General features: G+C 38.9%; 1 long non-coding RNA gene across 1 annotated transcript in view; it reads right to left on the bottom strand.

The window, feature by feature from the left end:
- Positions 1-212: 212 nt before the first annotated feature.
- The window catches only part of LOC102901843, a 116,430-nt gene continuing 102,368 nt past the window's right edge, over positions 213-14,274 (bottom strand). The window contains exon 8 of the long non-coding RNA XR_006595237.1: positions 213-1,219. This is a non-coding gene — a long non-coding RNA (uncharacterized LOC102901843). The remainder of the gene's footprint in view (positions 1,220-14,274) is intronic.

Raw genomic sequence — 14,274 nt, 5'->3', positions numbered from 1 at the left:
CTGTTCCTCTCTTATAACCAGTGTAATACATGCCCAATGTGAGAAACACAAGAAAACCTCACATTTAAAAAAACCTCTAATGACACTATTCAAACATAACAGCTGGCAACATTTTATATCATGTATTATTATTATTATTTATATTTTATATTTTACATGTGTATATTTATATATAATATTTTCTATATAGAGAGGGAGATAAAAGATATATGTGCACACAGAAAAACATCTATATATACATGTACACACATGTATATGTACATATACAACAAAAATTATATTTACAAATACTGTTCATATCCTGCTTTTGAATGTAGCCTATTGTTGTGTCTTAGTCTTACACTGTGAAAATTATTTCATGTTAATGGAGTGATATATGATGTCATTTTAACAATTGCTTGGTATTATACCCTATGTATATATCATAATTTATCCATTCCTTTGCCGTTGAACATAGCGTTGGTTGATTAAGCTTGGCTATTTCTAACAGGAAAATGTAAATATAGTGCTTAAACTAAATTGGAGGTTATTTTCTTTCATGCAAATTAAGTCTCAAGGCATGCACGGACATTCCCTCAGTACCCAGGCTCCTTCTTGTTATTCTGCCATCCTTAAAGCGTTGCCTTGTGTTCTAAAATGGTTCAGATCTAACCATTACATCCAGAATCCAGTAAGCCAAAGAGAAATGGCCAAAGAACAGAGACATCTTAGTGAATGTTGACTCACAACACTTCCAATAGCCACAAGTTAGCTACAAGGGATGGCCAATGTATGAATGCTTTACTGGGTGGCAATGTGCCCATCTACAAAACCAGAGTTATTGCTGAGGAAAAAAAGATGTGATGATGGAAGAAAAAAAAAAGTCTCTGACACAAACAGTTATCTTGTTTCCAATTTTTTTGCTATTGTTAATAATGCTGTGATGAACATCCGTGCACATAAACCCATACACATATCTCTGATAATTTCCTTGGGATAAATTCCCAGAAGAGTAATTGCTCAGCTCAAGAATATACCAGATTTTAAGAGTTTTGATGCCTATTGCCAAACTACCCTCCAGAAATACTGTATCAACTTCTACTCTCATCAGCAATGTAAGTTGGGGAGAGGAAATGCTTTATAAGACTCTATTTAATTTGACTGTTCAAAGATTCCATACCTTTTGCAAGAAAGATAAAGATCCCCCACATCTCTGGAAAAGTAATGATTGGGAAGATTTCTGGAAAAAAAACAAAAATAAAAACAAAAACTCAGTGTCAAGTGAAAAAGCCTTTTTCAAAATCTGATAACATCAAAGGAAATGCAACCTAAGGCCTAGCAATGGAAAAGACATTGCTAACTTTGGTTATTCAACATATTTTAAAAGGGATGCATGAGAAAACAAACAACATAGTGTAGTAGAAAGAGCATTGGATTTAGTGCCAAAAGACCTGAGTTGGAATCTCAATTTCTTTACTGTGACTCTAGGTAAGCTATTTAACCTCTCTTAGTTCATTTTCTCCATTATAACAATAGGACAGTTAATATCTCTCTCTCCTTTGTAAAGTTTAAATTCGTTAATGTGAAAAGATTTAATCATCGTTGTATTTGAATCGAAATTTGCACTCTCCTTAAATTTTATGATACTACAATTCAGTATTTTATATCCTTCATAACTGAATAAAGATGAGTAATAAATTATTTTTCTTCAATAAAAAGAAAACTTAATAAGACATTCCTCATGGCTTACTATTGTTTTTGCTATTGGATTTTTTTTGCTATTTTTATCACTAAAGGATTTGAAATTTTTAAATTAATTTTATTAAAGCATCATTTACATACAATAAAATCCACTCATTTTAAGTGCCCAGCTCAATGAGTTTTGGCAAGCGTATGCACTGTGAAATCACCTCAGTCAAGATGTAGAATGTTTCCATCAACCCCAGAAAGTTCCCTCAGTATTATTTTGCTGTCAGTTACATTCCAGGCAACCTCTGATCTGAACTGCATCCCTGTTAGTTGTACCTTTTTTCAAATGTCATAGAAAAGGAATCATACATCATGTACTCATTTGTGTCTGTCTTCTTTCACTCAGTACATTTTTGAGATGCATCCATGTTATTCCATGTATTTCTTTTCTGTTTATTGCTGAGTAGTACTCTATTGTATGAATATACAGGTATGAATATATCATTCACCTGTGTGCACATTTGAGTTCATTTGAATAGTTTACAATTTGGGGCTCTTGTGAATAAAGCTACTGTGAACATCAGTCTACCAGTCTTTAGTGGACATTTTATTTTGAAAGAATGGGGGATAAACACCTTAAAGTACAATTGCTAGGGCATATAGTAAGTTCATGTTTAATTTCACATGAAACTGACAAACTGTTTTCCATAACGGTTGTGCCACTTTGCATTTCACTAGCAATGTGTGAGGTATCCTGGTGTTCCACATACTCACCTACGTTTGATATTCATAGTCTTTTAAAATTTTTGCATTCAGGTATGTGTGAAGTGGTATCTCACTGTGGTTTTAATTTGCATTTCCCTGATGAATAATGATGTTGAGCATCTTTTGATAGACTTGTTCTTGACAGTTTTCATATTCTTTTGGTGCAGTGTTTGTTCAGGTCTTTTTCCTGTTTTAATGGATTGTCTTCCTTATTATTAATGTGTATTATGTTCTTTATATATTTTATTTTGTAGAGTGTTAAGACCTTTTCCCATTTTTAATGGGTTGTTTGCATTCTCATTGTTGAATTATAAGAGTTCTTTGTATATTCTGATTATGATTTCTCTGTCAGATATATGTATATGCATGAATATTTTTTCCAGCCATTGGATTGTTTTTCATTTTCTTAACGGTATATCTTGAAGAAGTTTTTAATCTTGGTGAAGTTCAAATTACCATTTTTAAATTTGAAGATTAGTGCTTTTTGTGTCCTATCTAGGAAATGTTTGCCTATCCTAAGCTGACACATATTTTTTCCCACATGATCTCCTAGAAGTTTTGTAGTTTATCTGTGACATTTAGATCTGTGATTTATTTTGAATTAATTTCTCTGTATGGTATAGACTGTGGGCCAAGGTTTATTTTTTCTAAGATAGATATCCAATTGTAACAGTACCATTTGTTGAAATGACTATCCCTTTCCCATTGAATTACCTTGTTACTTTTGTCAAAATGAATTGATCATATACATGTAGATCTATTTCTGGATTCTCCATTTTGTTCCATTGAGTCTGTCTACCCTTTGACTATTCCATATTGTCTTGATTACTATAGCATTTATAGAAGGTCATGAAGCCTTCTATAAATCCTCCAATTTCTTTTTCAAAATTGTCTTTGCTATTCTTGTTGTTTTACTATCCTTTGGCATTTCTGTGTAAATGTTAGAATCAGATTCTCAATTTTTACAAAAATGAGTTCTATAATTTTGGTTGTCATTACATTGAATTTGTTTGTCATTACATTGAATTCAACTTGGGGCAAATTAACATCTTAACAATATTGAATGTGCCAATCCATAAATACGGTATATCTCTTTATTTAGAATTTTAAATTTTTCTCAGGAATATTTATTGTTTTCAGTATACAAATCTTTTATGTTTTTTGTTACATTTATTTAAAAATATTTTGTTTTTTGAAGCGGCAAGATGGCGGCTTAGGAGGACGCTGGGCTCACCGCGCGTCCTGCTGATCACTTAGATTCCACCTACACCTGCCTAAATAACCCAGAAAACCGCCAGAGGATTAGCAGAACGGAGTCGCTGGAGCCAAACGCAGACGAGAGGCCCACGGAAGAGGGTAAGAAGGGCGGCGAGGCGGTGCGCGCTCCACGGACTGGCGGGAGGGAGCCGGGGCGGAAGGGCGGCTCGCCGGCCAAGCAGAGACCCCGAGTCTGGCTTGCAAAAGCGGAGGGGCCTGACGGACTGTGTTCCCACAACAAGCGCGACTTAGCGTCTGGGAGGTCATAAGTTAACAGCGCTGCTCGGAAAGCGGGAAGGCTGGAGGACAAAGGGAGGGAGAGCTGCTGAGCCCCCTGACGACAGAGCTCAGTTTGGTGGGGAACAAAGGCGCTCGCCAGCGCCATCTCTCCCACCCATCCCCCAGCCAAAATCCCAAAGAGAACCAGTTCCTGCCAGGGAACTTGCTCGCTCCGCGCAAACACCCAACTCTGTGCTTCTGCGGAGCCAAACCTCCGGCAGCGGATCTGACTCCCTCCCGCTGCCACAGGGCCCCTCCTGAAGAGGATCACCTAAGGAGAAGCGATCTAAGCCTGCCCCTCCTGCCCCTGTGCACCTTGCCTACCCACCCCAGCTAATACGCCAGATCCCCAGCAACACAAGCCTGGCAGTGTGCAAGTAGCCCAGACGGGCCACACCACCCCACAGTGAATCCCGCCCCTAGGAGAGGGGAAGAGAAGGCACACACCAGTCTGACTGTGGCCCCAGTGGTGGGCTGGGGGCAGACATCAGGTCTGACTGCGGCCCCGCCCACCAATTCCAGTTATACACCACAACACAGGGGAAGTGCCCTGCAGGTCCTCACCACGCCAGGGACTATCCAAAATGACCAAGTGGAAGAATTCCCCTCAGAAGAATCTCCAGGAAATAACAACAACTAATGAGCTGATCAAAAAGGATTTAAATAATATAACAGAAAGTGAATTTAGAATAATAGTCATAAAATTAATCGCTGGGCTTGAAAACAGTATACAGGACAGCAGAGAATCTCTTGCTACAAAGATCAAGGGACTAAGGAACAGTCACGAGGAGCTGAAAAACGCTTTAAACGAAATGCATAACAAAATGGAAACCACCACAGCTCGGCTTGAAGAGGCAGAGGAGAGAATAGGTGAACTAGAAGATAAAGTTATGGAAAAAGAGGAAGCTGAGAAAAAGAGAGATAAAAAAATCCAGGAGTATGAGGGGAAAATTAGAGAACTAAGTGATACACTAAAAAGAAATAATATACGCATAATTGGTATCCCAGAGGAGGAAGAGAGAGGGAAAGGTGCTGAAGGGGTACTTGAAGAAATAATAGCTGAGAACTTCCCTGAACTGGGGAAGGAAAAAGGCATTGAAATCCAAGAGGCACAGAGAACTCCCTTCAGACGTAACTTGAATCGATCTTCTGCACGACATATCATAGTGAAACTGGCAAAATACAAGGATAAAGAGAAAATTCTGAAAGCAGCAAGGGGTAAACGTGCCCTCACATATAAAGGGAGACCTATAAGACTCGTGACTGATCTCTCTTTTGAAACTTGGCAGGCCAGAAAGAATTGGCACGAGATTTTCAGGGTGCTAGACAGAAAAAATATGCAGCCGAGAATCCTTTATCCAGCAAGTCTGTCATTTAGAATAGAAGGAGAGATAAAGGTCTTCCCAAACAAACAAAAACTGAAGGAATTTGTCACCACTAAACCAGCCCTACAAGAGATCCTAAGGGGGACCCTGTGAGACAAAGTCCCAGAGACATCACTACAAGCATAAAACATACAGACATCACAATGACTCTAAACCCATATCTTTCTATAATAACACTGAATGTAAATGGATTAAATGCGCCAACCAAAAGACATAGGGTATCAGAATGGATAAAAAAACAAGACCCATCTATTTGCTGTCTACAAGAGACTCATTTTAGACCTGAGGACACCTTTAGATTGAGAGTGAGGGGATGGAGAACTATTTATCATGCGACTGGAAGCCAAAAGAAAGCTGGAGTAGCCATACTTATATCAGACAAACTAGACTTTAAATTAAAGGCTGTAACAAGAGATGAAGAAGGACATTATATAATAGTTACAGGGTCTATCCATCAGGAAGAGCTAACAATTATAAATGTCTATGCACCGAATACCGGAGCCCCCAAATATATAAAACAATTACTCATAAACATAAGCAACCTTATTGATAAGAATGTGGTAATTGCAGGGGACTTTAACACCCCACTTACAGAAATGGACAGATCATCTAGACACACGGTCAATAAAGAAACAAGGGACCTGAATGAGACATTGGATCAGATGGACTTGACAGATATATTTAGAACGCTGCATCCCAAAGCAACAGAATATACTTTCTTCTCGAGTGCACATGGAACATTCTCCAAGATAGATCATATACTGGGTCACAAAACAGCCCTTCATAAGTTTACAAGAATTGAAATTATACCATGCATACTTTCAGACCACAATGCTATGAAGCTTGAAATCAACCACAGAAAAAAGTCTGGAAAACCTCCAAAGGCATGGAGGTTAAAGAACACCCTACTAACGAATGAGTGGGTCAACCAGGCAATTAGAGAAGAAATTAAAAAATATATGGAAACAAACGAAAATGAAAATACAACAATCCAAACGCTTTGGGACGCAGCGAAGGCAGTCCTGAGAGGAAAATACATTGCAATCCAGGCCTATCTCAAGAAACAAGAAAAATCCCAAATACAAAATCTAACAGCACACCTAAAGGAACTAGAAGCAGAACAGCAAAGGCGGCCTAAACCCAGCAGAAGAAGAGAAATAATAAAGATCAGAGCAGAAATAAACAATATAGAATCTAAAAAAACTGTAGAGCAGATCAACGAAACCAAGAGTTGGTTTTTTGAAAAAATAAACAAAATTGACAAACCTCTAGCCAGGCTTCTCAAAAAGAAAAGGGAAATGACCCAAATAGATAAAATCATGAATGAAAATGGAATTATTACAACCAATCCCTCAGAGATACAAACAATTATCAGGGAATACTATGAAAAATTATATGCCAACAAATTGGACAACCTGGAAGAAATGGACAAATTCCTGAACACCCACACTCTTCCAAAACTCAACCAGGAGGAAATAGAAAGCTTGAACAGACCCATAACCAGCGAAGAAATTGAATCGGTTATCAAAAATCTCCCAACAAATAAGAGTCCAGGACCAGATGGCTTCCCAGGGGAGTTCTACCAGACGTTTAAAGCAGAGATAATACCTATCCTTCTCAAGCTATTCCAAGAAATAGAAAGGGAAGGAAAACTTCCAGACTCATTCTATGAAGCCAGTATTACTTTGATTCCTAAACCAGACAGAGACCCAGTAAAAAAAGAGAACTACAGGCCAATATCCCTGATGAATATGGATGCAAAAATTCTCAATAAGATACTAGCAAATCGAATTCAACGGCATATAAAAAGAATTATTCACCATGATCAAGTGGGATTCATTCCTGGGATGCAGGGCTGGTTCAACATTCGCAAATCAATCAACGTGATACATCACATTAACAAAAAAAAAGAGAAGAACCATATGATCCTGTCAATCGATGCAGAAAAGGCCTTTGACAAAATCCAGCACCCTTTCTTAATAAAAGCCCTTGAGAAAGTCGGGATAGAAGGAACATACTTAAAGATCATAAAAGCCATTTATGAAAAGCCCACAGCTAACATCATCCTCAATGGGGAAAAACTGAGAGCTTTTTCCCTGAGATCAGGAACACGACAAGGATGCCCACTCTCACCGCTGCTGTTTAACATAGTGTTGGAAGTTCTAGCATCAGCAATCAGACAACAAAAGGAAATCAAAGGCATCAAAATTGGCAAAGATGAAGTCAAGCTTTCGCTTTTTGCAGATGACATGATATTATACATGGAAAATCCGATAGACTCCACCAAAAGTCTACTAAAACTGATACAGGAATTCAGCAAAGTTGCAGGATACAAAATCAATGTACAGAAATCAGTTGCATTCTTATACACTAACAATGAAGCAACAGAAAGACAAATAAAGAAACTGATCCCATTCACAATTGCACCAAGAAGCATAAAATACCTAGGAATAAATCTAACCAAAGATGTAAAGGATCTGTATGCTGAAAACTATAGAAAGCTTATGAAGGAAATTGAAGAAGATTTAAAGAAATGGAAAGACATTCCCTGCTCATGGATTGGAAAAATAAATATTGTCAAAATGTCAATACTACCCAAAGCTATCTACACATTCAATGCAATCCCAATCAAAATTGCACCAGCATTCTTCTCGAAACTAGAACAAGCAATCCTAAAATTCATATGGAACCACAAAAGGCCCCGAATAGCCAAAGGAATTTTGAAGAAGAAGACCAAAGCAGGAGGCATCACAATCCCAGACTTTAGCCTCTACTACAAAGCTGTCATCATCAAGACAGCATGGTATTGGCACAAAAACAGACACATAGACCAATGGAATAGAATAGAAACCCCAGAACTAGACCCACAAACGTATGGCCAACTCATCTTTGACAAAGCAGGAAAGAACATCCAATGGAAAAAAGACAGCCTCTTTAACAAATGGTGCTGGGAGAACTGGACAGCAACATGCAGAAGGTTGAAACTAGACCACTTTCTCACACCATTCACAAAAATAAACTCCAAATGGATAAAGGACCTAAATGTGAGACAGGAAACCATCAAAACCTTAGAGGAGAAAGCAGGAAAAGACCTCTCTGACCTCAGCCGTAGCAATCTCTTACTCAACACATCCCCAAAGGCAAGGGAATTAAAAGCAAAAGTGAATTACTGGGACCTTATGAAGATAAAAAGCTTCTGCACAGCAAAGGAAACAACCAACAAAACTAAAAGGCAACCAACGGAATGGGAAAAGATATTCGCAAATGACATATCGGACAAAGGGCTAGTATCCAAAATCTATAAAGAGCTCACCAAACTTCACACCCGAAAAACAAATAACCCAGTGAAGAAATGGGCAGAAAACATGAATAGACACTTCTCTAAAGAAGACATCCGGATGGCCAACAGGCACATGAAAAGATGTTCAGCGTCGCTCCTTATCAGGGAAATACAAATCAAAACCACACTCAGGTATCACCTCACGCCAGTCAGAGTGGCCAAAATGAACAAATCAGGAGACTCTAGATGCTGGAGAGGATGTGGAGAAACGGGAACCCTCTTGCACTGTTGGTGGGAATGCAAATTGGTGCAGCCGCTCTGGAAAGCAGTGTGGAGGTTCCTCAGAAAATTAAAAATAGACCTACCCTATGACCCAGCAATAGCACTGCTAGGAATTTATCCAAGGGATACAGGAGTACTGATGCATAGGGCCACTTGTACCCCAATGTTCATAGCAGCACTCTCAACAATAGCCAAATTATGGAAAGAGCCTAAATGTCCATCAACTGATGAATGGATAAAGAAATTGTGGTTTATATACACAATGGAGTACTACGTGGCAATGAGAAAAAATGAAATATGGCCTTTTGTAGCAACGTGGATGGAACTGGAGAGTGTGATGCTAAGTGAAATAAGTCATACAGAGAAAGACAGATACCATATGGTTTCACTCTTATGTGGACCCTGAGAAATTAACAGGAACCCATGGGGGAGGGGAAGGAAAAAAAAAAAAACAGGTTAGAGTGGGAGAGAGCCAAAGCATAAGAGACTCTTAAAAACTGAGAACAAACTGAGGGTTGATGGGGGGTGGGAGGGAGGAGAGGGTGGGTGATGGGTATTGAGGAGGGCACCTTTTGGGATGAGCACTGGGTGTTGTATGGAAACCAATTTGTCAATAAATTTCATATGAAAAAAAAAATATTTTGTTTTTGATATTATCCTAAATGTTTTTTAATGTTTATTTTGTAGTTGTTTGTTGTTAATATATAGAATACAGTTGTTTTTTTTTTCTTGGATGCATCCTGAAACATTAATTCTAATTGTTTATTTCTTTGTTTTTTTTTTATAGACTCAGGCTTTTCTGTCATGTCATTTGTGAATGAAAACAGTCTTCCCGAATATTTGTTCCTTTTATTCCTTTTTTCTTGCTTGATATGACTACTAGGACCTCTAGTACAATATTGAATAGAGGTGATGAGAGCAAATATTTTTGCCATATTCTCATTCTTAGAGAACAACATTTGATGCTTCATCAGTAACTATATTTGTTGCAGATATAGTTACTGTGTTCATTATCAATGTTGGAGACTCTTTCTATTCCTAATTTGCTGAGAGATCTTATCATACGTGGTTGTAAGAATTTCATCAAATGTTTTCTCCAGTTTCTACTGAGATTATTTATTTCTCCTTTATTTTGTTGGGGTGATGGATTACATATATTAGTTTTCAAATGTTAAACCATCCTTATATTTCTAGGATCAACCTTACACGGTCGTGCGGTATTACGTTTTTTCTAGCTATTGATGGATTTGATTTGCTAAAATTTTTATTTTTACATCTATGTTAATGAGAGGCATCGGTTGATAGTTTTTTTCTTGTAATGTCTTTGACAGTCAAACTAACTATTAGCTACTAAATTTGAACTTGTTAGCTTAGGTTTTAGGCTGTGGAAAACTCTAGTTGATCCTCATTCTCTATAACTTAGTGGAAATTTCCAAACTGTCTCTCTGAACATCTTGACAAAGCTTGGATTTTTAGGCTTCAATAGGGTAGGTCTAGAGTAAGCCTTACTATAAGACAACATGGTCATTTCTTCTAGAGTAGGACCTCTCTGGTATCTCAGATAAATGCCTGGGGTGCTAACAAGAACTCTCTCCTTAGGCTAGGTCAGAACTCCAACATCTTCCAGTAGCATTCAACCTCTGGTACCTCTGTTCTACCCTCAGGCCTGCCATGATAAGCTCCGTATAATCTTGCCCCAGAATATGTGTCCCAGTCCTCGGTGAAGAATTCATGGGAACTCCCATACAGACTCCTCACTCTTCTTTCATCATCCAGCATAGCTCCCTATTCCCCAGTGCCCTGATATGTAGTTTCCATCCACTTGAGTAGCCCCCAACTCCTGTCTCTGCCTCTTAGGTCAACTAGACTATCACACTCTGTGTGGACTCCAGCTTTCTGTACCACAGTTGGAAACTTGGGAAGAGACCTGGATGAACATAGGGAGTGAGTTTCCCTTCTTTTGGGGATTGTGCTTCTTGTTGTTCAATACCTGAAAATAGTTGCCTTATACATTTGTCTAGGTTTAGAGTTATTTATGAAAAAAAGCAGAAGTCCTCAGGGTTTTGTTTTATATAAACTCTTTGACTTGTGGCTGCCAGAGGGAAGATATCAGAAACATTAGGACAAAGACAAAATGGATTTTTTTATTATCTCAAAGATGTGCTGAAGGCAAGATGGTTGCAGGCTGTATACAGACATTTGGAAAATATCATACTTCTCATTTTAAAATCTTATATTTTCACCTATTTCCCAAGAACCCTTTTATTCTCATAATATTCTACAAAATCTCTTGATAATAGCCACCCACTGAGTTAATAAGAAAAGTCCAGGCCAACTGATCCTTGTTGCATTCTGAACGAAATAGAAAAATTGAGACCGAGGGAAATGCAAGAGGGAAAACCTACCTGTGTGCTTCACTAAGAAGGACAAGGAAAAACTACCTATGCTTTTCCTGAAACCAAGTGTACTTGGCCACATATGTAAGAAGGAGCTTCTTGGCCCATCTAGGAACTAGATGCAAATCCTTGATCCCAACTTCAAAGAAGAAAATGATGGAGACTTCAACTCTCTTTCTTCCCACCAATGCCCCTCCCTTCCACCTAACTTGGAGATTCTGCACTTGTTGTATCAAATATCTATTGCTGTATACCAAACCAATCCAATACTTAGTGGCTTAAATAACCACCATTTTATTTTTCCTGATTCTGTGGTCAGCAGATTGGGCAGAGTTCAGTTGGGTGGTTCCTTTTCTGGTCTCCCCTGGGGTTGCTCATGTTTTTATAGTCATCTGTCTGCTCATATGGGGCTGTTTAGTCCAAGCCTCACTCAAACATCTGGCAAATGGTGCAAGCTGTCAGCTGGACCATGGGTCAGCAAGAGGCCAGAAGACTTCTTCACATAGCGGTCGTGTTCCAAAAGCAGCAAGAGATGGAGCAAGCCCGACTAAGAAAGCATTTGTTATGCCTCTGCTTGGGTCACATTCGTTAACGCCCTGTTGCCAAATCAAGTCACATAGCCAAGGCCAGAGTCAATGTGGGAAAGGACTACTAGAGGGTGTGGATACCAGGAGGTATGATTCACTGGTGCCATTACTGGAACAGTCCACCATGTTACTGAGATCTCCAACCATGCCCCTAAGCCCTGGTGTATTTGTGTTATCTGCCTTCAGCAAATCTTCATTATCACAACATGCTTCTTCTAACAGAAGATGGGACAACCTGGAAAGACAGGAAGAGGGATTGCTGATTCCTAAGTCTGTTTTGCCTTAACAATTTGACACAAATAGCCAGGGTTTCATTCCCGTAAGTGTAGTTGTAGCAAACATGAACAGGTACAATGCTACTGGTTGTTGATATCAAACCTCCATTTTCACTTCTGCTGTAGGGCTGGAAAATATTTAGAATACCAACCCCGCCCATATATGTCAGTTACTCGCAATACACCAATCCAAGTCTGATAAGTACCCTAGGCATAATTCACAGACTCACAGGCTCCTTAGCACTTCCCCAAACCCTCCAAGTTATACTTGGAGAAACTGAGGCCCAGAAAGATCAAGGGACTTGTTCCAAATAGGTCATGCAAGAAGTAGATAGGAAAACTAAGCTTGGAATCCAAGTCTTTCCATTGTTACACCCATGTGTTCTCTATTAAGCAGTATCACGACTGATTTTCATGTGATTTAATTCCACCTTTGTGGACAACATTCTCTTAAACTGCTGCCTTAGTTTATGTATTTAAGATCTGCATTCCAGTCACAGACACTAAATGTAAGCTTTCTTAATTGATAAAGAGAAGACAGAAGACATTTGGAATTTCCTACTTCGTATTCTTTATAGAGTTTGATAGGAACATATTTCATCACTGCAATTCCATCTCATGATTTTAGGGGTGGATGGGAATGAAGAAGAAGTGTATGCAAAACCATATTTTCTGAATTCCCTCACCCCATTTTTTCAGCAAAAGCACCTCAAAGCCCTGACTCCACCTATCAGCCCTGACACCAAGGAATTTCAGCACCACCATTATTGCCTTAACATGGCAGCCATCCTCAGAAATATTTCCGTTCTGATCCAGTCACCTATTTAAACATGCCCCAGAACCACTTCAGTCCCAACACTTTAGGATCTGCACTGCTTTTCTCCCAAAAGCAATCACTGAAAGCAGGTTTGAACACTCCTTTGAAAGGAGAGTCAACTTGTGCTCTTTAACAGACTAAGGGGCAAGACACTGGAAATAGAACTATCTCTTGCATCTAATAAAATCCAAGTTGTCTCTCTGAACAAACAAAGGGGCATAAAACAGAAGATAAAAACCCTGGGGCCACTTGGGGCTACTCAGACTTCCAGGACCTTATGATTTCGTGTGGTCTAGCCGAACCATGAAGTTTACAGTTACAAAGGCATGAGCACTCGATACAACTACAAATCACTAATAAGACTGTACAAGCACACACTGAAAATTCAAATTCATCTTTAGCAAGTGAAGGGTGTGCTAACAGGAGAAAATATAAACAGCGCATGGAGAGAGATACATAAGAAAGGTACTAACGCACCAATTCAAACTCTTGTCAGACATCTCTTTAGTGCTCCTGTCAGCAGGAAGCCAATTACTTGGGAAAGAATGAAGTTTGTTTTATGAGCACAATATTACAAACGCAGCCCCTTCATCCTAACATCAAGGAAGAATTTTGCATTTCCAATAGAAGCCAACAGTGCTCTGCAGCTGATGAGCTGGTAGTTTGGAGGTTAAAGCTAGGGGAGGACTATGAGAGGAACCAAAAAGTTCCTTAACCCCCTAAATCTAGCTCTGGTGATTAATCTATACAATTAATTTGTGATAACCTGCAATGAAAGACCCAGGCCCTCAGAGCACAGTAACTAACATTAGCATAACTTAGCACCACTTTTGGCTTCATGGGCTTCTAAGGGTCTCTGATGTGACAAGCCTTGAATACTTGTGGCATTGAAAGCCTATGATCCTATTCAGAGGGACAGACAGAGCAACATACAGCATCATCTTCCATTTCATAACTTATAGATGTAATTATTATTTAATCATGTAATCATCCCTAAGAAGAAGCTTTTTGAAGGTTTGCACATGAAAACAATGCTTTTATTAAAAAGCCAACTTTGCCTTTATGCTGAACACAGAAACATCTAATTTCTCTCATTTTGTTTATATATCCCTTTCCTTCATATTTGAGCAAACGGAGGGCAGGATTCTTAATTACTTCTCACAGTGTGCTTGGTTAAATAATGGTGTGAAGTGCTTCGCTGTGTTCCTAAACATCTGCCAGATTTTTTTCCCAGGGAGGAGTAACACGAATAAGAAAAGGAAAGGACTCAGGCCATCTGACAG

Source organism: Felis catus, chromosome A1 (genome assembly GCF_018350175.1).
Source record: "Felis catus isolate Fca126 chromosome A1, F.catus_Fca126_mat1.0, whole genome shotgun sequence".
Taxonomy (NCBI): Eukaryota; Metazoa; Chordata; class Mammalia; order Carnivora; family Felidae; genus Felis; species Felis catus.
This window is presented reverse-complemented; position numbering and strand designations above follow the sequence as displayed.